The sequence below is a fragment of the Salvelinus fontinalis genome, unplaced genomic scaffold (genome assembly GCF_029448725.1).
Source record: "Salvelinus fontinalis isolate EN_2023a unplaced genomic scaffold, ASM2944872v1 scaffold_1335, whole genome shotgun sequence".
Lineage (NCBI taxonomy): Eukaryota > Metazoa > Chordata > Actinopteri > Salmoniformes > Salmonidae > Salvelinus > Salvelinus fontinalis.
The window spans coordinates 16,157-39,716 of NW_026601544.1; the positions used below are offsets into that span (position 1 = coordinate 16,157).

Genomic DNA, 23,560 nt, shown 5'->3' on the forward strand with positions numbered 1-23,560 from the left:
AAGTGTCACAGGACTCGTCTGAAGGTAACCAGTACCGGTTAAAATTACAGATTTTTAATCAAGGAAGAAATTAATACATGTTGAAGCCACTAGTGGAGAGCACAAATGATTAGCAGTCCATTGCCTTAATCACTCAGCCACCTCGTCCTATACTCCAGGGATGGCAGTTGCCCCTCCAACCAGTAAACAAAGATCCGCTTGTCTCAGACTGTTAAAGGGCTCGTCCGGGATTTGAACCCGGGACCTCTCGCACCCAAAGCGAGAATCATACCCCTAGACCAACGAGCCATTTTGTGGAAGCCATTTTTTTGCTGTCGCCAGCAATGACGGTGAGGATATGGATTGGCTTGTCGATGGTGCCAGGCCACAGTGAATCACGTGAGTTTTGTTGGTATACTTGTGAGCATAGCTGTCTTCCAAGCAGTTGACCAGGTTTCAGTTCAAATCCTCTGTAATTCATCTGCCGAGTCTTTCAGATTCAATTTTCATTTTCTGTAACAGCAAGAAACAAATGAAGAAGAGCTAAATGAAGATTTTGAAGTTGAAAAAGAAGACATCAAAACGAATTGGAGCTCATTGAATTTGAGCCGATTGACGCACCGGTATGTGAATAAATGATAAAATCCCCATTGGAATCTGTCAGTTTGAAACTAGAGATTTCACCTTTTTTTTTGCACTGGATGCTTCTCAATCTTCCATAACCGCTGATGTCACACCTCTGCATTTTCGGTGAAAGGCGGCAGAGCGAGAGCGATGTTTGTCAAAACATGAGACATCCCGAATATCACTTTTCTCATATAAATGTCTGTAGCTTCCGAACGGTTTGACCAACAAAATTGCTTGACCATTCTATGGAAAGGGGAGACTCTAACAAACACAATGCCGTTCTCAGTTTTGCTCTACGACCCCCACAAGTGTCACAGGACTCGTCTGAAGGTAACCAGTACCGGTTAAAATTACAGATTTTTAATCAAGGAAGAAATTAACCTGTCTAGGATGAGGGTGCCGCTAGCGGCACTCCCCCCCCACCCCCACTGAAAAGGCAGAGCCGCGAAATTCAAAAATTTTTTTTTTTTAAATATTTAACTTTCACACATTAAAGTCCAATACAGCTAATGAAAGACACAGATCTTGTGAATCCAGCCAACATGTCCGATTTTTAAAATGTTTTACAGGGAAGACACAATATGTAAAGATGTACATCTATTACCTAAAAACACATTAGCATAATCCACCATCTTTTATTTGTCCACCAACACCAGTAGCTATCACCAATTCGGCTAAACTAAGATATTTATAGCCCCTAACCAAGAAAAAAACTCATCAGATGACAGTCTGATAACATATTTATGGTATGGGATAGGTTTTGTTAGAAAAATGTGCATATTTCAGGTAGATGGCATAGGTTACAATTGCACCCACCGTCACAAATGGACTAGAATAACTACATAGAGCAACGTGTTTACCTACTTACTAATCATCAAACATTTCGTAAAAATACACAGCATACACTAATCGAAAGACACAGATCCTGTGAATACAGACAATATTTCAGATTTTCTAAGTGTCTTACAGCGAAAACACAATAAATCGTTATATTAGCATAGCACAGGTGCAAACATTACCCCAGCATTAATTCTAGCCAAAGTGAGCGATAACGTCAACATCGCCAAAATATATTATTTTTTTCACTAACCTTCTCAGAATTCTTCAGATGACACCCCTGTAACATCACATTACAACATGCATATACAGTTTGTTCGAAAATGTGCATATTTAGCCACCAAAATCATGGTTAGACAATGGGGAAAGTAGCCCAGCTGGTGAGAAAATGTCTGTGCGCCATATTAGACAGTGATCTACGCTTATACATAAATACTCATAAACGTGACTAAAAAATATAGGGTGGACATCGATTGATAGACAATTTAATTCTTAATACAATCGCGGAATTACATTTTTTAAATTATCCTTACTTTTCAATACAGTTTGCGCCAAGCGAAGCTACGTCAAAAAACATGGCGTCCTAAGCCACTAACATTTTTCGACAGAAACACGATTTATCATAATAAAAATGTCCTACTTTGAGCTGTTCTTCCATCAGTATCTTGGGCAAAGGATCCTTTCTTGGGTCTAATCGTCTTTTGGTGGAAAGCTGTCCTCTTGCCATGTGGAAATGCCAACTGCGTTCAGCATGAACTGGAAGCGTGCCCGGCGATTCACAGCGTTTCAGAAATAAATGTCCCAAAATCGCACTAAACGGATATAAATTGCTATAAAACGCTTTAAATTAACTACCTTATGATGTTTTTAACTCCTATAACGAGTCTTAACATGACCGGAGAAAGATTACTCCCAACACTAATGCTTGGAACAGGTGCGGGTCGGTGTCCTCCACGCGCGTGACGCACCAATAAAAGAGTTGCTAGCTACAGGGTTTTTTAATTTATAGTGCCTGTGAACGCGCAATCGACCCCATTCAAATCGTCATCACGTAAAGGCATCCAGGGGAAGACGTAAGCAGTGTCCGTATACTCATAGCAATAACTGTGGCCTTTTAACTGACTCCAGATCAGGGGCCAAAATTTCTGAAATTTGACTCCATGTCAGGGAAATTGCTGTAGAATGGGTTCTGTTCCACTTAGAGACAAAATTTCAACTCTTATAGAAACTATAGACTGTTTTCTATCCAATAATAATAATAATATGCATATTGTACGATCAAGAATTTTGTGGGAAGCCGTTTCAAAAATTACACGATTAGCATAAATAGTGACAACAGCGCCCCCAGCCTCAACAGGTTAATACATGTTGAAGCCACTAGTGGAGAGCACAAATGATTAGCAGTCCATTGCCTTAATCACTCAGCCACCTCGTCCTATACTTTGAACCAGGGACCTCTCGCACCCAAAGCGAGAATCATACCCCTAGACCAACGAGCCATTTCGTCAAAGACATTTTTTTGCTATCGCCAGCAATGACGGTGAGGATATGGATTGACTTGTCGATGGTGCCAGGCCACAGTGAATCACGTGAGTTTTGTTGGTATACTTGTGAGCATAGCTGTCTTCCAAGCAGTTGACCAGGTTTCAGTTCAAATCCTCTGTAATTCATCTGCCGAGGCTTTCAGATTAAATTTTCATTTTCTGTAACAGCAAGAAACAAATGAAGAAGAGCTAAATTAAGATTTTGAAGTTGAAAAAGAAGACATCAAAACGAATTGGAGCTCATTGAATTTGAGCCGATTGACGCACCGGTATGTGAATAAATGATAAAATCCCCATTGGAATCTGTCAGTTTGAAACTAGAGATTTCACCTTTTTTTTGCACTGGATGCTTCTCAATCTTCCATAACCGCTGATGTCACACCTCTGCATTTTCGGTGAAAGGCGGCAGAGCGAGAGCGATGTTTGTCAAAACATGAGACATCCCGAATATCAGTTTTCTCATATAAATGTCTGTAGCTTCCGAACGGTTTGACCAACAAAATTGCTTGACCATTCTATGGAAAGGGGAGACTCTAACAAACACAATGCCGTTCTCAGTTTTGCTCTACGACCCCCACAAGTGTCACAGGACTCGTCTGAAGGTAACCAGTACCGGTTAAAATTACAGATTTTTAATCAAGGAAGAAATTAATACATGTTGAAGCCACTAGTGGAGAGCACAAATGATTAGCAGTCCATTGCCTTAATCACTCAGCCACCTCGTCCTATACTCCAGGGATGGCAGTTACCCCTCCAACCAGTAAACAAAGATCCGCTTGTCTCAGACTGTTAAAGGGCTCGTCCGGGATTTGAACCCTGGACCTCTCGCACCTAAAGCGAAAATCATACCCCTAGACCAACGAGCATTTCGTCAAAGACATTTTTTTGCTATCGCCAGCAATGACGGTGAGGATATGGATTGACTTGTCGATGGTGCCAGGCCACAGTGAATCACGTGAGTTTTGTTGGTATACTTGTGAGCATAGCTGTCTTCCAAGCAGTTGACCAGGTTTCAGTTCAAATCCTCTGTAATTCATCTGCCGAGTCTTTCAGATTAAATTTTCATTTTCTGTAACAGCAAGAAACAAATGAAGAAGAGCTAAATGAAGATTTTGAAGTTGAAAAAGAAGACATCAAAACGAATTGGAGCTCATTGAATTTGAGCCGATTGACGCACCGGTATGTGAATAAATGATAAAATCCCCATTGGAATCTGTCAGTTTGAAACTAGAGATTTCACCTTTTTTTTTGCACTGGATGCTTCTCAATCTTCCATAACCGCTGATGTCACACCTCTGCATTTTCGGTGAAAGGCGGCAGAGCGAGAGCGATGTTTGTCAAAACATGAGACATCCCGAATATCAGTTTTCTCATATAAATGTCTGTAGCTTCCGAATGGTTTGACAAACAAAATTGCTTGACCATTCTATGGAAAGGGGAGACTCTAACAAACACAATGCCGTTCTCAGTTTTGCTCTACAACCCCCACAAGTGTCACAGGACTCGTCTGAAGGTAACCAGTACCGGTTAAAATTACAGATTTTTAATCAAGGAAGAAATTAATACATGTTGAAGCCACTAGTGGAGAGCACAAATGATTAGCAGTCCATTGCCTTAATCACTCAGCCACCTTGTCCTATACTCCAGGGATGGCAGTTACCCCTCCAACCAGTAAACAAAGATCCGCTTGTCTCAGACTGTTAAAGGGCTCGTCCGGGATTTGAACCCGGGACCTCTCACACCCAAAGCGAGAATCATACCCTTAGACCAACGATCTATTTCGTGGAAGACGTTTTTTTGCTGTCGCCAGCAATGACGGTGAGGATATGGATTGACTTGTCGATGGTGCCATGCCACAGTGAATCACGTGAGTTTTGTTGGTATACTTGTGAGCATAGCTGTCTTCCAAGCAGTTGACCAGGTTTCAGTTCAAATCCTCTGTAATTCATCTGCCGAGTCTTTCAGATTCAATTTTCATTTTCTGTAACAGCAAGAAACAAATGAAGAAGAGCTAAATGAAGATTTTGAAGTTGAAAAAGAAGACATCAAAACGAATTGGAGCTCATTGAATTTGAGCCGATTGACGCACCGGTATGTGAATAAATGATAAAATCCCCATTGGAATCTGTCAGTTTAAAACTAGAGATTTCACCTTTTTTTTGCACTGGATGCTTCTCAATCTTCCATAACCGCTGATGTCACACCTCTGCATTTTCGGTGAAAGGCGGCAGAGCGAGAGCGATGTTTGTCAAAACATGAGACATCCCGAATATCAGTTTTCTCATATAAATGTCTGTAGCTTCCGAACGGTTTGACCAACAAAATTGTTTGACCATTCAATGGAAAGGGGAGACTCTAACAAACGCAATGCCGTTCTCAGTTTTGCTCTACGACCCCCACAAGTGTCACAGGACTCGTCTGAAGGTAACCAGTACCGGTTAAAATTACAGATTTTTAATCAAGGAAGAAATTAATACATGTTGAAGCCACTAGTGGAGAGCACAAATGATTAGCAGTCCATTGCCTTAATCACTCAGCCACCTCGTCCTATACTGCAGGGATGGCAGTTACCCCTCCAACCAGTAAACAAAGATCCGCTTGTCTCAGACTGTTAAAGGGCTCGTCCGGGATTTGAACCCGGGACCTCTCGCACCCAAAGTGAGAATCATACCCTTAGACCAACGATCTATTTCGTGGAAGACGTTTTTTTGCTGTCGCCAGCAATGACGGTGAGGATATGGATTGACTTGTCGATGGTGCCATGCCACAGTGAATCACGTGAGTTTTGTTGGTATACTTGTGAGCATAGCTGTCTTCCAAGCAGTTGACCAGGTTTCAGTTCAAATCCTCTGTAATTAATCTGCCGAGTCTTTCAGATTCAATTTTCATTTTCTGTAACAGCAAGAAACAAATGAAGAAGAGCTAAATGAAGATTTTGAAGTTGAAAAAGAAGACATCAAAACGAATTGGAGCTCATTGAATTTGAGCCGATTGACGCACCGGTATGTGAATAAATGATAAAATCCCCATTGGAATCTGTCAGTTTAAAACTAGAGATTTCACCTTTTTTTGCACTGGATGCTTCTCAATCTTCCATAACCGCTGATGTCACACCTCTGCATTTTCGGTGAAAGGCGGCAGAGCGAGAGCGATGTTTGTCAAAACATGAGACATCCCGAATATCAGTTTTCTCATATAAATGTCTGTAGCTTCCGAACGGTTTGACCAACAAAATTGCTTGACCATTCTATGGAAAGGGGAGACTCTAACAAACACAATGCCGTTCTCAGTTTTGCTCTACGACCCCCACAAGTGTCACAGGACTCGTCTGAAGGTAACCAGTACCGGTTAAAATTACAGATTTTTAATCAAGGAAGAAATTAATACATGTTGAAGCCACTAGTGGAGAGCACAAATGATTAGCAGTCCATTGCCTTAATCACTCAGCCACCTCGTCCTATACTGCAGGGATGGCAGTTACCCCTCCAACCAGTAAACAAAGATCCGCTTGTCTCAGACTGTTAAAGGGCTCGTCCGGGATTTGAACCCGGGACCTCTCGCACCCAAAGCGAGAATCATACCCCTAGACCAACGAGCCATTTCGTCAAAGACATTTTTTTGCTATCGCCAGCAATGACGGTGAGGATATGGATTGACTTGTCGATGGTGCCAGGCCACAGTGAATCACGTGAGTTTTGTTGGTATACTTGTGAGCATAGCTGTCTTCCAAGCAGTTGACCAGGTTTCAGTTCAAATCCTCTGTAATTCATCTGCCGAGTCTTTCAGATTAAATTTTCATTTTCTGTAACAGCAAGAAACAAATGAAGAAGAGCTAAATTAAGATTTTGAAGTTGAAAAAGAAGACATCAAAACGAATTGGAGCTCATTGAATTTGAGCCGATTGACGCACCGGTATGTGAATAAATGATAAAATCCCCATTGGAATCTGTCAGTTTGAAACTAGAGATTTCACCTTTTTTTTGCACTGGATGCTTCTCAATCTTCCATAACCGCTGATGTCACACCTCTGCATTTTCGGTGAAAGGCGGCAGAGCGAGAGCGATGTTTGTCAAAACATGAGACATCCCGAATATCAGTTTTCTCATATAAATGTCTGTAGCTTCCGAACGGTTTGACCAACAAAATTGCTTGACCATTCTATGGAAAGGGGAGACTCTAACAAACACAATGCCGTTCTCAGTTTTGCTCTACGACCCCCACAAGTGTCACAGGACTCGTCTGAAGGTAACCAGTACCGGTTAAAATTACAGATTTTTAATCAAGGAAGAAATTAATACATGTTGAAGCCACTAGTGGAGAGCACAAATGATTAGCAGTCCATTGCCTTAATCACTCAGCCACCTCGTCCTATACTGCAGGGATGGCAGTTACCCCTCCAACCAGTAAACAAAGATCCGCTTGTCTCAGACTGTTAAAGGGCTCGTCCGGGATTTGAACCCGGGACCTCTCGCACCCAAAGCGAGAATCATACCCCTAGACCAACGAGCCATTTCGTCAAAGACATTTTTTTGCTATCGCCAGCAATGACGGTGAGGATATGGATTGACTTGTCGATGGTGCCAGGCCACAGTGAATCACGTGAGTTTTGTTGGTATACTTGTGAGCATAGCTGTCTTCCAAGCAGTTGACCAGGTTTCAGTTCAAATCCTCTGTAATTCATCTGCCGAGTCTTTCAGATTAAATTTTCATTTTCTGTAACAGCAAGAAACAAATGAAGAAGAGCTAAATTAAGATTTTGAAGTTGAAAAAGAAGACATCAAAACGAATTGGAGCTCATTGAATTTGAGCCGATTGACGCACCGGTATGTGAATAAATGATAAAATCCCCATTGGAATCTGTCAGTTTGAAACTAGAGATTTCACCTTTTTTTTGCACTGGATGCTTCTCAATCTTCCATAACCGCTGATGTCACACCTCTGCATTTTCGGTGAAAGGCGGCAGAGCGAGAGCGATGTTTGTCAAAACATGAGACATCCCGAATATCAGTTTTCTCATATAAATGTCTGTAGCTTCCGAACGGTTTGACCAACAAAATTGCTTGACCATTCTATGGAAAGGGGAGACTCTAACAAACACAATGCCGTTCTCAGTTTTGCTCTACGACCCCCACAAGTGTCACAGGACTCGTCTGAAGGTAACCAGTACCGGTTAAAATTACAGATTTTTAATCAAGGAAGAAATTAATACATGTTGAAGCCACTAGTGGAGAGCACAAATGATTAGCAGTCCATTGCCTTAATCACTCAGCCACCTCGTCCTATACTCCAGGGATGGCAGTTACCCCTCCAACCAGTAAACAAAGATCCGCTTGTCTCAGACTGTTAAAGGGCTCGTCCGGGATTTGAACCCGGGACCTCTCGCACCCAAAGCGAGAATCATACCCCTAGACCAACGAGCCATTTCGTCAAAGACATTTTTTTGCTATCGCCAGCAATGACGGTGAGGATATGGATTGACTTGTCGATGGTGCCAGGCCACAGTGAATCACGTGAGTTTTGTTGGTATACTTGTGAGCATAGCTGTCTTCCAAGCAGTTGACCAGGTTTCAGTTCAAATCCTCTGTAATTCATCTGCCGAGTCTTTCAGATTAAATTTTCATTTTCTGTAACAGCAAGAAACAAATGAAGAAGAGCTAAATGAAGATTTTGAAGTTGAAAAAGAAGACATCAAAACGAATTGGAGCTCATTGAATTTGAGCCGATTGACGCACCGGTATGTGAATAAATGATAAAATCCCCATTGGAATCTGTCAGTTTGAAACTAGAGATTTCACCTTTTTTTTGCACTGGATGCTTCTCAATCTTCCATAACCGCTGATGTCACACCTCTGCATTTTCGGTGAAAGGCGGCAGAGCGAGAGCGATGTTTGTCAAAACATGAGACATCCCGAATATCAGTTTTCTCATATAAATGTCTGTAGCTTCCGAACGGTTTGACCAACAAAATTGCTTGACCATTCTATGGAAAGGGGAGACTCTAACAAACACAATGCCGTTCTCAGTTTTGCTCTACGACCCCCACAAGTGTCACAGGACTCGTCTGAAGGTAACCAGTACCGGTTAAAATTACAGATTTTTAATCAAGGAAGAAATTAATACATGTTGAAGCCACTAGTGGAGAGCACAAATGATTAGCAGTCCATTGCCTTAATCACTCAGCCACCTCGTCCTATACTGCAGGGATGGCAGTTACCCCTCCAACCAGTAAACAAAGATCCGCTTGTCTCAGACTGTTAAAGGGCTCGTCCGGGATTTGAACCCGGGACCTCTCGCACCCAAAGCGAGAATCATACCCCTAGACCAACGAGCCATTTCGTCAAAGACATTTTTTTGCTATCGCCAGCAATGACGGTGAGGATATGGATTGACTTGTCGATGGTGCCAGGCCACAGTGAATCACGTGAGTTTTGTTGGTATACTTGTGAGCATAGCTGTCTTCCAAGCAGTTGACCAGGTTTCAGTTCAAATCCTCTGTAATTCATCTGCCGAGTCTTTCAGATTAAATTTTCATTTTCTGTAACAGCAAGAAACAAATGAAGAAGAGCTAAATTAAGATTTTGAAGTTGAAAAAGAAGACATCAAAACGAATTGGAGCTCATTGAATTTGAGCCGATTGACGCACCGGTATGTGAATAAATGATAAAATCCCCATTGGAATCTGTCAGTTTGAAACTAGAGATTTCACCTTTTTTTTGCACTGGATGCTTCTCAATCTTCCATAACCGCTGATGTCACACCTCTGCATTTTCGGTGAAAGGCGGCAGAGCGAGAGCGATGTTTGTCAAAACATGAGACATCCCGAATATCAGTTTTCTCATATAAATGTCTGTAGCTTCCGAACGGTTTGACCAACAAAATTGCTTGACCATTCTATGGAAAGGGGAGACTCTAACAAACACAATGCCGTTCTCAGTTTTGCTCTACGACCCCCACAAGTGTCACAGGACTCGTCTGAAGGTAACCAGTACCGGTTAAAATTACAGATTTTTAATCAAGGAAGAAATTAATACATGTTGAAGCCACTAGTGGAGAGCACAAATGATTAGCAGTCCATTGCCTTAATCACTCAGCCACCTCGTCCTATACTGCAGGGATGGCAGTTACCCCTCCAACCAGTAAACAAAGATCCGCTTGTCTCAGACTGTTAAAGGGCTCGTCCGGGATTTGAACCCGGGACCTCTCGCACCCAAAGCGAGAATCATACCCCTAGACCAACGAGCCATTTCGTCAAAGACATTTTTTTGCTATCGCCAGCAATGACGGTGAGGATATGGATTGACTTGTCGATGGTGCCAGGCCACAGTGAATCACGTGAGTTTTGTTGGTATACTTGTGAGCATAGCTGTCTTCCAAGCAGTTGACCAGGTTTCAGTTCAAATCCTCTGTAATTCATCTGCCGAGTCTTTCAGATTCAATTTTCATTTTCTGTAACAGCAAGAAACAAATGAAGAAGAGCTAAATTAAGATTTTGAAGTTGAAAAAGAAGACATCAAAACGAATTGGAGCTCATTGAATTTGAGCCGATTGACGCACCGGTATGTGAATAAATGATAAAATCCCCATTGGAATCTGTCAGTTTGAAACTAGAGATTTCACCTTTTTTTTGCACTGGATGCTTCTCAATCTTCCATAACCGCTGATGTCACACCTCTGCATTTTCGGTGAAAGGCGGCAGAGCGAGAGCGATGTTTGTCAAAACATGAGACATCCCGAATATCAGTTTTCTCATATAAATGTCTGTAGCTTCCGAACGGTTTGACCAACAAAATTGCTTGACCATTCTATGGAAAGGGGAGACTCTAACAAACACAATGCCGTTCTCAGTTTTGCTCTACGACCCCCACAAGTGTCACAGGACTCGTCTGAAGGTAACCAGTACCGGTTAAAATTACAGATTTTTAATCAAGGAAGAAATTAATACATGTTGAAGCCACTAGTGGAGAGCACAAATGATTAGCAGTCCATTGCCTTAATCACTCAGCCACCTCGTCCTATACTGCAGGGATGGCAGTTACCCCTCCAACCAGTAAACAAAGATCCGCTTGTCTCAGACTGTTAAAGGGCTCGTCCGGGATTTGAACCCGGGACCTCTCGCACCCAAAGCGAGAATCATACCCCTAGACCAACGAGCCATTTCGTCAAAGACATTTTTTTGCTATCGCCAGCAATGACGGTGAGGATATGGATTGACTTGTCGATGGTGCCAGGCCACAGTGAATCACGTGAGTTTTGTTGGTATACTTGTGAGCATAGCTGTCTTCCAAGCAGTTGACCAGGTTTCAGTTCAAATCCTCTGTAATTCATCTGCCGAGTCTTTCAGATTCAATTTTCATTTTCTGTAACAGCAAGAAACAAATGAAGAAGAGCTAAATTAAGATTTTGAAGTTGAAAAAGAAGACATCAAAACGAATTGGAGCTCATTGAATTTGAGCCGATTGACGCACCGGTATGTGAATAAATGATAAAATCCCCATTGGAATCTGTCAGTTTGAAACTAGAGATTTCACCTTTTTTTTGCACTGGATGCTTCTCAATCTTCCATAACCGCTGATGTCACACCTCTGCATTTTCGGTGAAAGGCGGCAGAGCGAGAGCGATGTTTGTCAAAACATGAGACATCCCGAATATCAGTTTTCTCATATAAATGTCTGTAGCTTCCGAACGGTTTGACCAACAAAATTGCTTGACCATTCTATGGAAAGGGGAGACTCTAACAAACACAATGCCGTTCTCAGTTTTGCTCTACGACCCCCACAAGTGTCACAGGACTCGTCTGAAGGTAACCAGTACCGGTTAAAATTACAGATTTTTAATCAAGGAAGAAATTAATACATGTTGAAGCCACTAGTGGAGAGCACAAATGATTAGCAGTCCATTGCCTTAATCACTCAGCCACCTCGTCCTATACTGCAGGGATGGCAGTTACCCCTCCAACCAGTAAACAAAGATCCGCTTGTCTCAGACTGTTAAAGGGCTCGTCCGGGATTTGAACCCGGGACCTCTCGCACCCAAAGCGAGAATCATACCCCTAGACCAACGAGCCATTTCGTCAAAGACATTTTTTTGCTATCGCCAGCAATGACGGTGAGGATATGGATTGACTTGTCGATGGTGCCAGGCCACAGTGAATCACGTGAGTTTTGTTGGTATACTTGTGAGCATAGCTGTCTTCCAAGCAGTTGACCAGGTTTCAGTTCAAATCCTCTGTAATTCATCTGCCGAGTCTTTCAGATTCAATTTTCATTTTCTGTAACAGCAAGAAACAAATGAAGAAGAGCTAAATTAAGATTTTGAAGTTGAAAAAGAAGACATCAAAACGAATTGGAGCTCATTGAATTTGAGCCGATTGACGCACCGGTATGTGAATAAATGATAAAATCCCCATTGGAATCTGTCAGTTTGAAACTAGAGATTTCACCTTTTTTTTGCACTGGATGCTTCTCAATCTTCCATAACCGCTGATGTCACACCTCTGCATTTTCGGTGAAAGGCGGCAGAGCGAGAGCGATGTTTGTCAAAACATGAGACATCCCGAATATCAGTTTTCTCATATAAATGTCTGTAGCTTCCGAACGGTTTGACCAACAAAATTGCTTGACCATTCTATGGAAAGGGGAGACTCTAACAAACACAATGCCGTTCTCAGTTTTGCTCTACGACCCCCACAAGTGTCACAGGACTCGTCTGAAGGTAACCAGTACCGGTTAAAATTACAGATTTTTAATCAAGGAAGAAATTAATACATGTTGAAGCCACTAGTGGAGAGCACAAATGATTAGCAGTCCATTGCCTTAATCACTCAGCCACCTCGTCCTATACTCCAGGGATGGCAGTTACCCCTCCAACCAGTAAACAAAGATCCGCTTGTCTCAGAGTGTTAAAGGGCTCGTCCGGGATTTGAACCCGGGACCTCTCGCACCCAAAGCGAGAATCATACCCCTAGACCAACGAGCCATTTCGTCAAAGACATTTTTTTGCTATCGCCAGCAATGACGGTGAGGATATGGATTGACTTGTCGATGGTGCCAGGCCACAGTGAATCACGTGAGTTTTGTTGGTATACTTGTGAGCATAGCTGTCTTCCAAGCAGTTGACCAGGTTTCAGTTCAAATCCTCTGTAATTCATCTGCCGAGTCTTTCAGATTCAATTTTCATTTTCTGTAACAGCAAGAAACAAATGAAGAAGAGCTAAATTAAGATTTTGAAGTTGAAAAAGAAGACATCAAAACGAATTGGAGCTCATTGAATTTGAGCCGATTGACGCACCGGTATGTGAATAAATGATAAAATCCCCATTGGAATCTGTCAGTTTGAAACTAGAGATTTCACCTTTTTTTTGCACTGGATGCTTCTCAATCTTCCATAACCGCTGATGTCACACCTCTGCATTTTCGGTGAAAGGCGGCAGAGCGAGAGCGATGTTTGTCAAAACATGAGACATCCCGAATATCAGTTTTCTCATATAAATGTCTGTAGCTTCCGAACGGTTTGACCAACAAAATTGCTTGACCATTCTATGGAAAGGGGAGACTCTAACAAACACAATGCCGTTCTCAGTTTTGCTCTACGACCCCCACAAGTGTCACAGGACTCGTCTGAAGGTAACCAGTACCGGTTAAAATTACAGATTTTTAATCAAGGAAGAAATTAATACATGTTGAAGCCACTAGTGGAGAGCACAAATGATTAGCAGTCCATTGCCTTAATCACTCAGCCACCTCGTCCTATACTGCAGGGATGGCAGTTACCCCTCCAACCAGTAAACAAAGATCCGCTTGTCTCAGACTGTTAAAGGGCTCGTCCGGGATTTGAACCCGGGACCTCTCGCAACCAAAGCGAGAATCATACCCCTAGACCAACTAGCCATTTCGTGAAAGACATTTTTTTGCTGTCGCCAGCAATGACGGTGAGGATATGGATTGACTTGTCGATGGTGCCAGGCCACAGTGAATCACGTGAGTTTTGTTGGTATACTTGTGAGCATAGCTGTCTTCCAAGCAGTTGACCAGGTTTCAGTTCAAATCCTCTGTAATTCATCTGCCGAGTCTTTCAGATTCAATTTTCATTTTCTGTAACAGCAAGAAACAAATGAAGAAGAGCTAAATGAAGATTTTGAAGTTGAAAAAGAAGACATCAAAACGAATTGGAGCTCATTGAATTTGAGCCGATTGACGCACCGGTATGTGAATAAATGATAAAATCCCCATTGGAATCTGTCAGTTTGAAACTAGAGATTTCACCTTTTTTTTGCACTGGATGCTTCTCAATCTTCCATAACCGCTGATGTCACACCTCTGCATTTTCGGTGAAAGGCGGCAGAGCGAGAGCGATGTTTGTCAAAACATGAGACATCCCGAATATCAGTTTTCTCATATAAATGTCTGTAGCTTCCGAACGGTTTGACCAACAAAATTGCTTGACCATTCTATGGAAAGGGGAGACTCTAACAAACACAATGCCGTTCTCAGTTTTGCTCTACGACCCCCACAAGTGTCACAGGACTCGTCTGAAGGTAACCAGTACCGGTTAAAATTACAGATTTTTAATCAAGGAAGAAATTAATACATGTTGAAGCCACTAGTGGAGAGCACAAATGATTAGCAGTCCATTGCCTTAATCACTCAGCCACCTCGTCCTATACTGCAGGGATGGCAGTTACCCCTCCAACCAGTAAACAAAGATCCGCTTGTCTCAGACTGTTAAAGGGCTCGTCCGGGATTTGAACCCGGGACCTCTCGCACCCAAAGCGAGAATCATACCCCTAGACCAACGAGCCATTTCGTGGAAAGACATTTTTTTGCTGTCGCCAGCAATGACGGTGAGGATATGGATTGACTTGTCGATGGTGCCAGGCCACAGTGAATCACGTGAGTTTTGTTGGTATACTTGTGAGCATAGCTGTCTTCCAAGCAGTTGACCAGGTTTCAGTTCAAATCCTCTGTAATTCATCTGCCGAGTCTTTCAGATTAAATTTTCATTTTCTGTAACAGCAAGAAACAAATGAAGAAGAGCTAAATGAAGATTTTGAAGTTGAAAAAGAAGACATCAAAACGAATTGGAGCTCATTGAATTTGAGCCGATTGACGCACCGGTATGTGAATAAATGATAAAATCCCCATTGGAATCTGTCAGTTTGAAACTAGAGATTTCACCTTTTTTTTGCACTGGATGCTTCTCAATCTTCCATAACCGCTGATGTCACACCTCTGCATTTTCGGTGAAAGGCGGCAGAGCGAGAGCGATGTTTGTCAAAACATGAGACATCCCGAATATCAGTTTTCTCATATAAATGTCTGTAGCTTCCGAACGGTTTGACCAACAAAATTGCTTGACCATTCTATGGAAAGGGGAGACTCTAACAAACACAATGCCGTTCTCAGTTTTGCTCTACGACCCCCACAAGTGTCACAGGACTCGTCTGAAGGTAACCAGTACCGGTTAAAATTACAGATTTTTAATCAAGGAAGAAATTAATACATGTTGAAGCCACTAGTGGAGAGCACAAATGATTAGCAGTCCATTGCCTTAATCACTCAGCCACCTCGTCCTATACTGCAGGGATGGCAGTTACCCCTCCAACCAGTAAACAAAGATCCGCTTGTCTCAGACTGTTAAAGGTCTCGTCCGGGTTTTGAACCCGGGACCTCTCGCACCCAAAGCGAGACTCATACCCCTAGACCAACGAGCCATTTCGTGGAAAAACATTTTTTGCTGTCGCCAGCAATGACGGTGAGGATATGGATTGACTTGTCGATGGTGCCATGCCACAGTGAATCACGTGAGTTTTGTTGGTATACTTGTGAGCATAGCTGTCTTCCAAGCAGTTGACCAGGTTTCAGTTCAAATCCTCTGTAATTCATCTGCCGAGTCTTTCAGATTAAATTTTCATTTTCTGTAACAGCAAGAAACAAATGAAGAAGAGCTAAATTAAGATTTTGAAGTTGAAAAAGAAGACATCAAAACGAATTGGAGCTCATTGAATTTGAGCCGATTGACGCACCGGTATGTGAATAAATGATAAAATCCCCATTGGAATCTGTCAGTTTGAAACTAGAGATTTCACCTTTTTTTTGCACTGGATGCTTCTCAATCTTCCATAACCGCTGATGTCACACCTCTGCATTTTCGGTGAAAGGCGGCAGAGCGAGAGCGATGTTTGTCAAAACATGAGACATCCCGAATATCAGTTTTCTCATATAAATGTCTGTAGCTTCCGAACGGTTTGACCAACAAAATTGCTTGACCATTCTATGGAAAGGGGAGACTCTAACAAACACAATGCCGTTCTCAGTTTTGCTCTACGACCCCCACAAGTGTCACAGGACTCGTCTGAAGGTAACCAGTACCGGTTAAAATTACAGATTTTTAATCAAGGAAGAAATTAATACATGTTGAAGCCACTAGTGGAGAGCACAAATGATTAGCAGTCCATTGCCTTAATCACTCAGCCACCTCGTCCTATACTCCAGGGATGGCAGTTACCCCTCCAACCAGTAAACAAAGATCCGCTTGTCTCAGACTGTTAAAGGGCTCGTCCGGGATTTGAACCCTGGACCTCTCGCACCTAAAGCGAGAATCATACCCCTAGACCAACGAGCCATTTCGTCAAAGACATTTTTTTGCTATCGCCAGCAATGACGGTGAGGATATGGATTGACTTGTCGATGGTGCCAGGCCACAGTGAATCACGTGAGTTTTGTTGGTATACTTGTGAGCATAGCTGTCTTCCAAGCAGTTGACCAGGTTTCAGTTCAAATCCTCTGTAATTCATCTGCCGAGTCTTTCAGATTAAATTTTCATTTTCTGTAACAGCAAGAAACAAATGAAGAAGAGCTAAATGAAGATTTTGAAGTTGAAAAAGAAGACATCAAAACGAATTGGAGCTCATTGAATTTGAGCCGATTGACGCACCGGTATGTGAATAAATGATAAAATCCCCATTGGAATCTGTCAGTTTGAAACTAGAGATTTCACCTTTTTTTTTGCACTGGATGCTTCTCAATCTTCCATAACCGCTGATGTCACACCTCTGCATTTTCGGTGAAAGGCGGCAGAGCGAGAGCGATGTTTGTCAAAACATGAGACATCCCGAATATCAGTTTTCTCATATAAATGTCTGTAGCTTCCGAACGGTTTGACCAACAAAATTGCTTGACCATTCTATGGAAAGGGGAGACTCTAACAAACACAATGCCGTTCTCAGTTTTGCTCTACGACCCCCACAAGTGTCACAGGACTCGTCTGAAGGTAACCAGTACCGGTTAAAATTACAGATTTTTAATCAAGGAAGAAATTAATACATGTTGAAGCCACTAGTGGAGAGCACAAATGATTAGCAGTCCATTGCCTTAATCACTCAGCCACCTCGTCCTATACTGCAGGGATGGCAGTTACCCCTCCAACCAGTAAAGAAAGATCCGCTTGTCTCAGACTGTTAAAGGTCTCGTCCGGGTTTTGAACCCGGGACCTCTCGCACCCAAAGCGAGACTCATACCCCTAGACCAACGAGCCATTTCGTGGAAAAACATTTTTTGCTGTCGCCAGCAATGACGGTGAGGATATGGATTGACTTGTCGATGGTGCCAGGCCACAGTGAATCACGTGAGTTTTGTTGGTATACTTGTGAGCATAGCTGTCTTCCAAGCAGTTGACCAGGTTTCAGTTCAAATCCTCTGTAATTCATCTGCCGAGTCTTTCAGATTAAATTTTCATTTTCTGTAACAGCAAGAAACAAATGAAGAAGAGCTAAATTAAGATTTTGAAGTTGAAAAAGAAGACATCAAAACGAATTGGAGCTCATTGAATTTGAGCCGATTGACGCACCGGTATGTGAATAAATGATAAAATCCCCATTGGAATCTGTCAGTTTGAAACTAGAGATTTCACCTTTTTTTTGCACTGGATGCTTCTCAATCTTCCATAACCGCTGATGTCACACCTCTGCATTTTCGGTGAAAGGCGGCAGAGCGAGAGCGATGTTTGTCAAAACATGAGACATCCCGAATATCAGTTTTCTCATATAAATGTCTGTAGCTTCCGAACGGTTTGACCAACAAAATTGCTTGACCATTCTATGGAAAGGGGAGACTCTAACAAACACAATGCCGTTCTCAGTTTTGCTCTACGACCCCCACAAGTGTCACAGGACTCGTCTGAAGGTAACCAGTACCGGTTAAAATTACAGATTTTTAATCAAGGAAGAAATTAATACATGTTGAAGCCACTAGTGGAGAGCACAAATGATTAGCAGTCCATTGCCTTAATCACTCAGCCACCTCGTCCTATACTCCAGGGATGGCAGTTACCCCTCCAACCAGTAAACAAAGATCCGCTTGTCTCAGACTGTTAAAGGGCTCGTCCGGGATTTGAACCCTGGACCTCTCGCACCTAAAGCGAGAATCATACCCCTAGACCAACGAGCATTTCGTCAAAGACATTTTTTTGCTATCGCCAGCAATGACGGTGAGGATATGGATTGACTTGTCGATGGTGCCAGGCCACAGTGAATCACGTGAGTTTTGTTGGTATACTTGTGAGCATAGCTGTCTTCCAAGCAGTTGACCAGGTTTCAGTTCAAATCCTCTGTAATTCATCTGCCGAGTCTTTCAGATTAAATTTTCATTTTCTGTAACAGCAAGAAACAAATGAAGAAGAGCTAAATGAAGATTTTGAAGTTGAAAAAGAAGACATCAAAACGAATTGGAGCTCATTGAATTTGAGCCGATTGACGCACCGGTATGTGAATAAATGATAAAATCCCCATTGGAATCTGTCAGTTTGAAACTAGAGATTTCACCTTTTTTTTTGCACTGGATGCTTCTCAATCTTCCATAACCGCTGATGTCACACCTCTGCATTTTCGGTGAAAGGCGGCAGAGCGAGAGCGATGTTTGTCAAAACATGAGACATCCCGAATATCAGTTTTCTCATATAAATGTCTGTAGCTTCCGAATGGTTTGACAAACAAAATTGCTTGACCATTCTATGGAAAGGGGAGACTCTAACAAACACAATGCCGTTCTCAGTTTTGCTCTACGACCCCCACAAGTGTCACAGGACTCGTCTGAAGGTAACCAGTACCGGTTAAAATTACAGATTTTTAATCAAGGAAGAAATTAATACATGTTGAAGCCACTAGTGGAGAGCACAAATGATTAGCAGTCCATTGCCTTAATCACTCAGCCACCTTGTCCTATACTCCAGGGATGGCAGTTACCCCTCCAACCAGTAAACAAAGATCCGCTTGTCTCAGACTGTTAAAGGGCTCGTCCGGGATTTGAACCCGGGACCTCTCACACCCAAAGCGAGAATCATACCCTTAGACCAACGATCTATTTCGTGGAAGACGTTTTTTTGCTGTCGCCAGCAATGACGGTGAGGATATGGATTGACTTGTCGATGGTGCCATGCCACAGTGAATCACGTGAGTTTTGTTGGTATACTTGTGAGCATAGCTGTCTTCCAAGCAGTTGACCAGGTTTCAGTTCAAATCCTCTGTAATTCATCTGCCGAGTCTTTCAGATTCAATTTTCATTTTCTGTAACAGCAAGAAACAAATGAAGAAGAGCTAAATGAAGATTTTGAAGTTGAAAAAGAAGACATCAAAACGAATTGGAGCTCATTGAATTTGAGCCGATTGACGCACCGGTATGTGAATAAATGATAAAATCCCCATTGGAATCTGTCAGTTTAAAACTAGAGATTTCACCTTTTTTTTGCACTGGATGCTTCTCAATCTTCCATAACCGCTGATGTCACACCTCTGCATTTTCGGTGAAAGGCGGCAGAGCGAGAGCGATGTTTGTCAAAACATGAGACATCCCGAATATCAGTTTTCTCATATAAATGTCTGTAGCTTCCGAACGGTTTGACCAACAAAATTGCTTGACCATTCTATGGAAAGGGGAGACTCTAACAAACACAATGCCGTTCTCAGTTTTGCTCTACGACCCCCACAAGTGTCACAGGACTCGTCTGAAGGTAACCAGTACCGGTTAAAATTACAGATTTTTAATCAAGGAAGAAATTAATACATGTTGAAGCCACTAGTGGAGAGCACAAATGATTAGCAGTCCATTGCCTTAATCACTCAGCCACCTCGTCCTATACTGCAGGGATGGCAGTTACCCCTCCAACCAGTAAACAAAGATCCGCTTGTCTCAGACTGTTAAAGGGCTCGTCCGGGATTTGAACCCGGGACCTCTCGCACCCAAAGCGAGAATCATACCCTTAGACCAACGATCTATTTCGTGGAAGACGTTTTTTTGCTGTCGCCAGCAATGACGGTGAGGATATGGATTGACTTGTCGATGGTGCCATGCCACAGTGAATCACGTGAGTTTTGTTGGTATACTTGTGAGCATAGCTGTCTTCCAAGCAGTTGACCAGGTTTCAGTTCAAATCCTCTGTAATTCATCTGCCGAGTCTTTCAGATTCAATTTTCATTTTCTGTAACAGCAAGAAACAAATGAAGAAGAGCTAAATGAAGATTTTGAAGTTGAAAAAGAAGACATCAAAACGAATTGGAGCTCATTGAATTTGAGCCGATTGACGCACCGGTATGTGAATAAATGATAAAATCCCCATTGGAATCTGTCAGTTTAAAACTAGAGATTTCACCTTTTTTTTGCACTGGATGCTTCTCAATCTTCCATAACCGCTGATGTCACACCTCTGCATTTTCGGTGAAAGGCGGCAGAGCGAGAGCGATGTTTGTCAAAACATGAGACATCCCGAATATCAGTTTTCTCATATAAATGTCTGTAGCTTCCGAACGGTTTGACCAACAAAATTGCTTGACCATTCTATGGAAAGGGGAGACTCTAACAAACACAATGCCGTTCTCAGTTTTGCTCTACGACCCCCACAAGTGTCACAGGACTCGTCTGAAGGTAACCAGTACCGGTTAAAATTACAGATTTTTAATCAAGGAAGAAATTAATACATGTTGAAGCCACTAGTGGAGAGCACAAATGATTAGCAGTCCATTGCCTTAATCACTCAGCCACCTCGTCCTATACTGCAGGGATGGCAGTTACCCCTCCAACCAGTAAACAAAGATCCGCTTGTCTCAGACTGTTAAAGGGCTCGTCCGGGATTTGAACCCGGGACCTCTCGCACCCAAAGCGAGAATCATACCCCTAGACCAACGAGCCATTTCGTCAAAGACATTTTTTTGCTATCGCCAGCAATGACGGTGAGGATATGGATTGACTTGTCGATGGTGCCAGGCCACAGTGAATCACGTGAGTTTTGTTGGTATACTTGTGAGCATAGCTGTCTTCCAAGCAGTTGACCAGGTTTCAGTTCAAATCCTCTGTAATTCATCTGCCGAGTCTTTCAGATTAAATTTTCATTTTCTGTAACAGCAAGAAACAAATGAAGAAGAGCTAAATTAAGATTTTGAAGTTGAAAAAGAAGACATCAAAACGAATTGGAGCTCATTGAATTTGAGCCGATTGACGCACCGGTATGTGAATAAATGATAAAATCCCCATTGGAATCTGTCAGTTTGAAACTAGAGATTTCACCTTTTTTTTGCACTGGATGCTTCTCAATCTTCCATAACCGCTGATGTCACACCTCTGCATTTTCGGTGAAAGGCGGCAGAGCGAGAGCGATGTTTGTCAAAACATGAGACATCCCGAATATCAGTTTTCTCATATAAATGTCTGTAGCTTCCGAACGGTTTGACCAACAAAATTGCTTGACCATTCTATGGAAAGGGGAGACTCTAACAAACACAATGCCGTTCTCAGTTTTGCTCTACGACCCCCACAAGTGTCACAGGACTCGTCTGAAGGTAACCAGTACCGGTTAAAATGACAGATTTTTAATCAAGGAAGAAATGAATACATGTTGAAGCCACTAGTGGAGAGCACAAATGATTAGCAGTCCATTGCCTTAATCACTCAGCCACCTCGTCCTATACTCCAGGGATGGCAGTTACCCCTCCAACCAGTAAACAAAGATCCGCTTGTCTCAGACTGTTAAAGGGCTCGTCCGGGATTTGAACCCGGGACCTCTCGCACCCAAAGCGAGAATCATACCCCTAGACCAACGAGCCATTTCGTGGAAGACGTTTTTTTGCTGTCGCCAGCAATGACGGTGAGGATATGGATTGACTTGTCGATGGTGCCAGGCCACAGTGAATCACGTGAGTTTTGTTGGTATACTTGTGAGCATAGCTGTCTTCCAAGCAGTTGACCAGGTTTCAGTTCAAATCCTCTGTAATTCATCTGCCGAGTCTTTCAGATTAAATTTTCATTTTCTGTAACAGCAAGAAACAAATGAAGAAGAGCTAAATTAAGATTTTGAAGTTGAAAAAGAAGACATCAAAACGAATTGGAGCTCATTGAATTTGAGCCGATTGACGCACCGGTATGTGAATAAATGATAAAATCCCCTTTGGAATCTGTCAGTTTGAAACTAGAGATTTCACCTTTTTTTTGCACTGGATGCTTCTCAATCTTCCATAACCGCTGATGTCACACCTCTGCATTTTCGGTGAAAGGCGGCAGAGCGAGAGCGATGTTTGTCAAAACATGAGACATCCCGAATATCAGTTTTCTCATATAAATGTCTGTAGCTTCCGAACGGTTTGACCAACAAAATTGCTTGACCATTCTATGGAAAGGGGAGACTCTAACAAACACAATGCCGTTCTCAGTTTTGCTCTACGACCCCCACAAGTGTCACAGGACTCGTCTGAAGGTAACCAGTACCGGTTAAAATTACAGATTTTTAATCAAGGAAGAAATTAATACATGTTGAAGCCACTAGTGGAGAGCACAAATGATTAGCAGTCCATTGCCTTAATCACTCAGCCACCTCGTCCTATACTCCAGGGATGGCAGTTACCCCTCCAACCAGTAAACAAAGATCCGCTTGTCTCAGACTGTTAAAGGGCTCGTCCGGGATTTGAACCCGGGACCTCTCGCACCCAAAGCGAGAATCATACCCCTAGACCAACGAGCCATTTCGTGGAAGACGTTTTTTTGCTGTCGCCAGCAATGACGGTGAGGATATGGATTGACTTGTCGATGGTGCCAGGCCACAGTGAATCACGTGAGTTTTGTTGGTATACTTGTGAGCATAGCTGTCTTCCAAGCAGTTGACCAGGTTTCAGTTCAAATCCTCTGTAATTCATCTGCCGAGTCTTTCAGATTAAATTTTCATTTTCTGTAACAGCAAGAAACAAATGAAGAAGAGCTAAATTAAGATTTTGAAGTTGAAAAAGAAGACATCAAAACGAATTGGAGCTCATTGAATTTGAGCCGATTGACGCACCGGTATGTGAATAAATGATAAAATCCCCATTGGAATCTGTCAGTTTGAAACTAGAGATTTCACCTTTTTTTTGCACTGGATGCTTCTCAATCTTCCATAACCGCTGATGTCACACCTCTGCATTTTCGGTGAAAGGCGGCAGAGCGAGAGCGATGTTTGTCAAAACATGAGACATCCCGAATATCAGTTTTCTCATATAAATGTCTGTAGCTTCCGAACGGTTTGACCAACAAAATTGCTTGACCATTCTATGGAAAGGGGAG

General features: G+C 42.5%; 15 non-coding genes across 15 annotated transcripts; all 15 read right to left on the reverse strand.

Moving 5' to 3' along the window:
- Positions 1-216: 216 nt before the first annotated feature.
- trnap-ugg (transfer RNA proline (anticodon UGG)) lies at positions 217-288 on the reverse strand. The gene has a single exon. It is a non-coding gene; the product is annotated as a tRNA-Pro (tRNA).
- A 6,225-nt stretch (positions 289-6,513) lies between these two features.
- Positions 6,514-6,585, reverse strand: trnap-ugg (transfer RNA proline (anticodon UGG)). The gene has a single exon. It is a non-coding gene; the product is annotated as a tRNA-Pro (tRNA).
- Positions 6,586-7,424: 839 nt separating this feature from the next.
- Positions 7,425-7,496, reverse strand: trnap-ugg (transfer RNA proline (anticodon UGG)). The gene has a single exon. It is a non-coding gene; the product is annotated as a tRNA-Pro (tRNA).
- Positions 7,497-8,335: 839 nt separating this feature from the next.
- trnap-ugg (transfer RNA proline (anticodon UGG)) lies at positions 8,336-8,407 on the reverse strand. Its single transcript has one exon. It is a non-coding gene; the product is annotated as a tRNA-Pro (tRNA).
- An 839-nt stretch (positions 8,408-9,246) lies between these two features.
- On the reverse strand, positions 9,247-9,318 carry trnap-ugg (transfer RNA proline (anticodon UGG)). Its single transcript has one exon. It is a non-coding gene; the product is annotated as a tRNA-Pro (tRNA).
- Positions 9,319-10,157: 839 nt separating this feature from the next.
- trnap-ugg (transfer RNA proline (anticodon UGG)) lies at positions 10,158-10,229 on the reverse strand. The gene has a single exon. It is a non-coding gene; the product is annotated as a tRNA-Pro (tRNA).
- An 839-nt stretch (positions 10,230-11,068) lies between these two features.
- trnap-ugg (transfer RNA proline (anticodon UGG)) lies at positions 11,069-11,140 on the reverse strand. The gene has a single exon. It is a non-coding gene; the product is annotated as a tRNA-Pro (tRNA).
- Positions 11,141-11,979: 839 nt separating this feature from the next.
- On the reverse strand, positions 11,980-12,051 carry trnap-ugg (transfer RNA proline (anticodon UGG)). Its single transcript has one exon. It is a non-coding gene; the product is annotated as a tRNA-Pro (tRNA).
- Positions 12,052-12,890: 839 nt separating this feature from the next.
- Positions 12,891-12,962, reverse strand: trnap-ugg (transfer RNA proline (anticodon UGG)). Its single transcript has one exon. It is a non-coding gene; the product is annotated as a tRNA-Pro (tRNA).
- Positions 12,963-13,801: 839 nt separating this feature from the next.
- Positions 13,802-13,873, reverse strand: trnap-ugg (transfer RNA proline (anticodon UGG)). The gene has a single exon. It is a non-coding gene; the product is annotated as a tRNA-Pro (tRNA).
- Positions 13,874-14,712: 839 nt separating this feature from the next.
- trnap-ugg (transfer RNA proline (anticodon UGG)) lies at positions 14,713-14,784 on the reverse strand. The gene has a single exon. It is a non-coding gene; the product is annotated as a tRNA-Pro (tRNA).
- Positions 14,785-16,535: 1,751 nt separating this feature from the next.
- trnal-uag (transfer RNA leucine (anticodon UAG)) lies at positions 16,536-16,607 on the reverse strand. The gene has a single exon. It is a non-coding gene; the product is annotated as a tRNA-Leu (tRNA).
- A 4,484-nt stretch (positions 16,608-21,091) lies between these two features.
- On the reverse strand, positions 21,092-21,163 carry trnap-ugg (transfer RNA proline (anticodon UGG)). The gene has a single exon. It is a non-coding gene; the product is annotated as a tRNA-Pro (tRNA).
- An 839-nt stretch (positions 21,164-22,002) lies between these two features.
- Positions 22,003-22,074, reverse strand: trnap-ugg (transfer RNA proline (anticodon UGG)). The gene has a single exon. It is a non-coding gene; the product is annotated as a tRNA-Pro (tRNA).
- Positions 22,075-22,913: 839 nt separating this feature from the next.
- On the reverse strand, positions 22,914-22,985 carry trnap-ugg (transfer RNA proline (anticodon UGG)). The gene has a single exon. It is a non-coding gene; the product is annotated as a tRNA-Pro (tRNA).
- Positions 22,986-23,560: the final 575 nt, after the last annotated feature.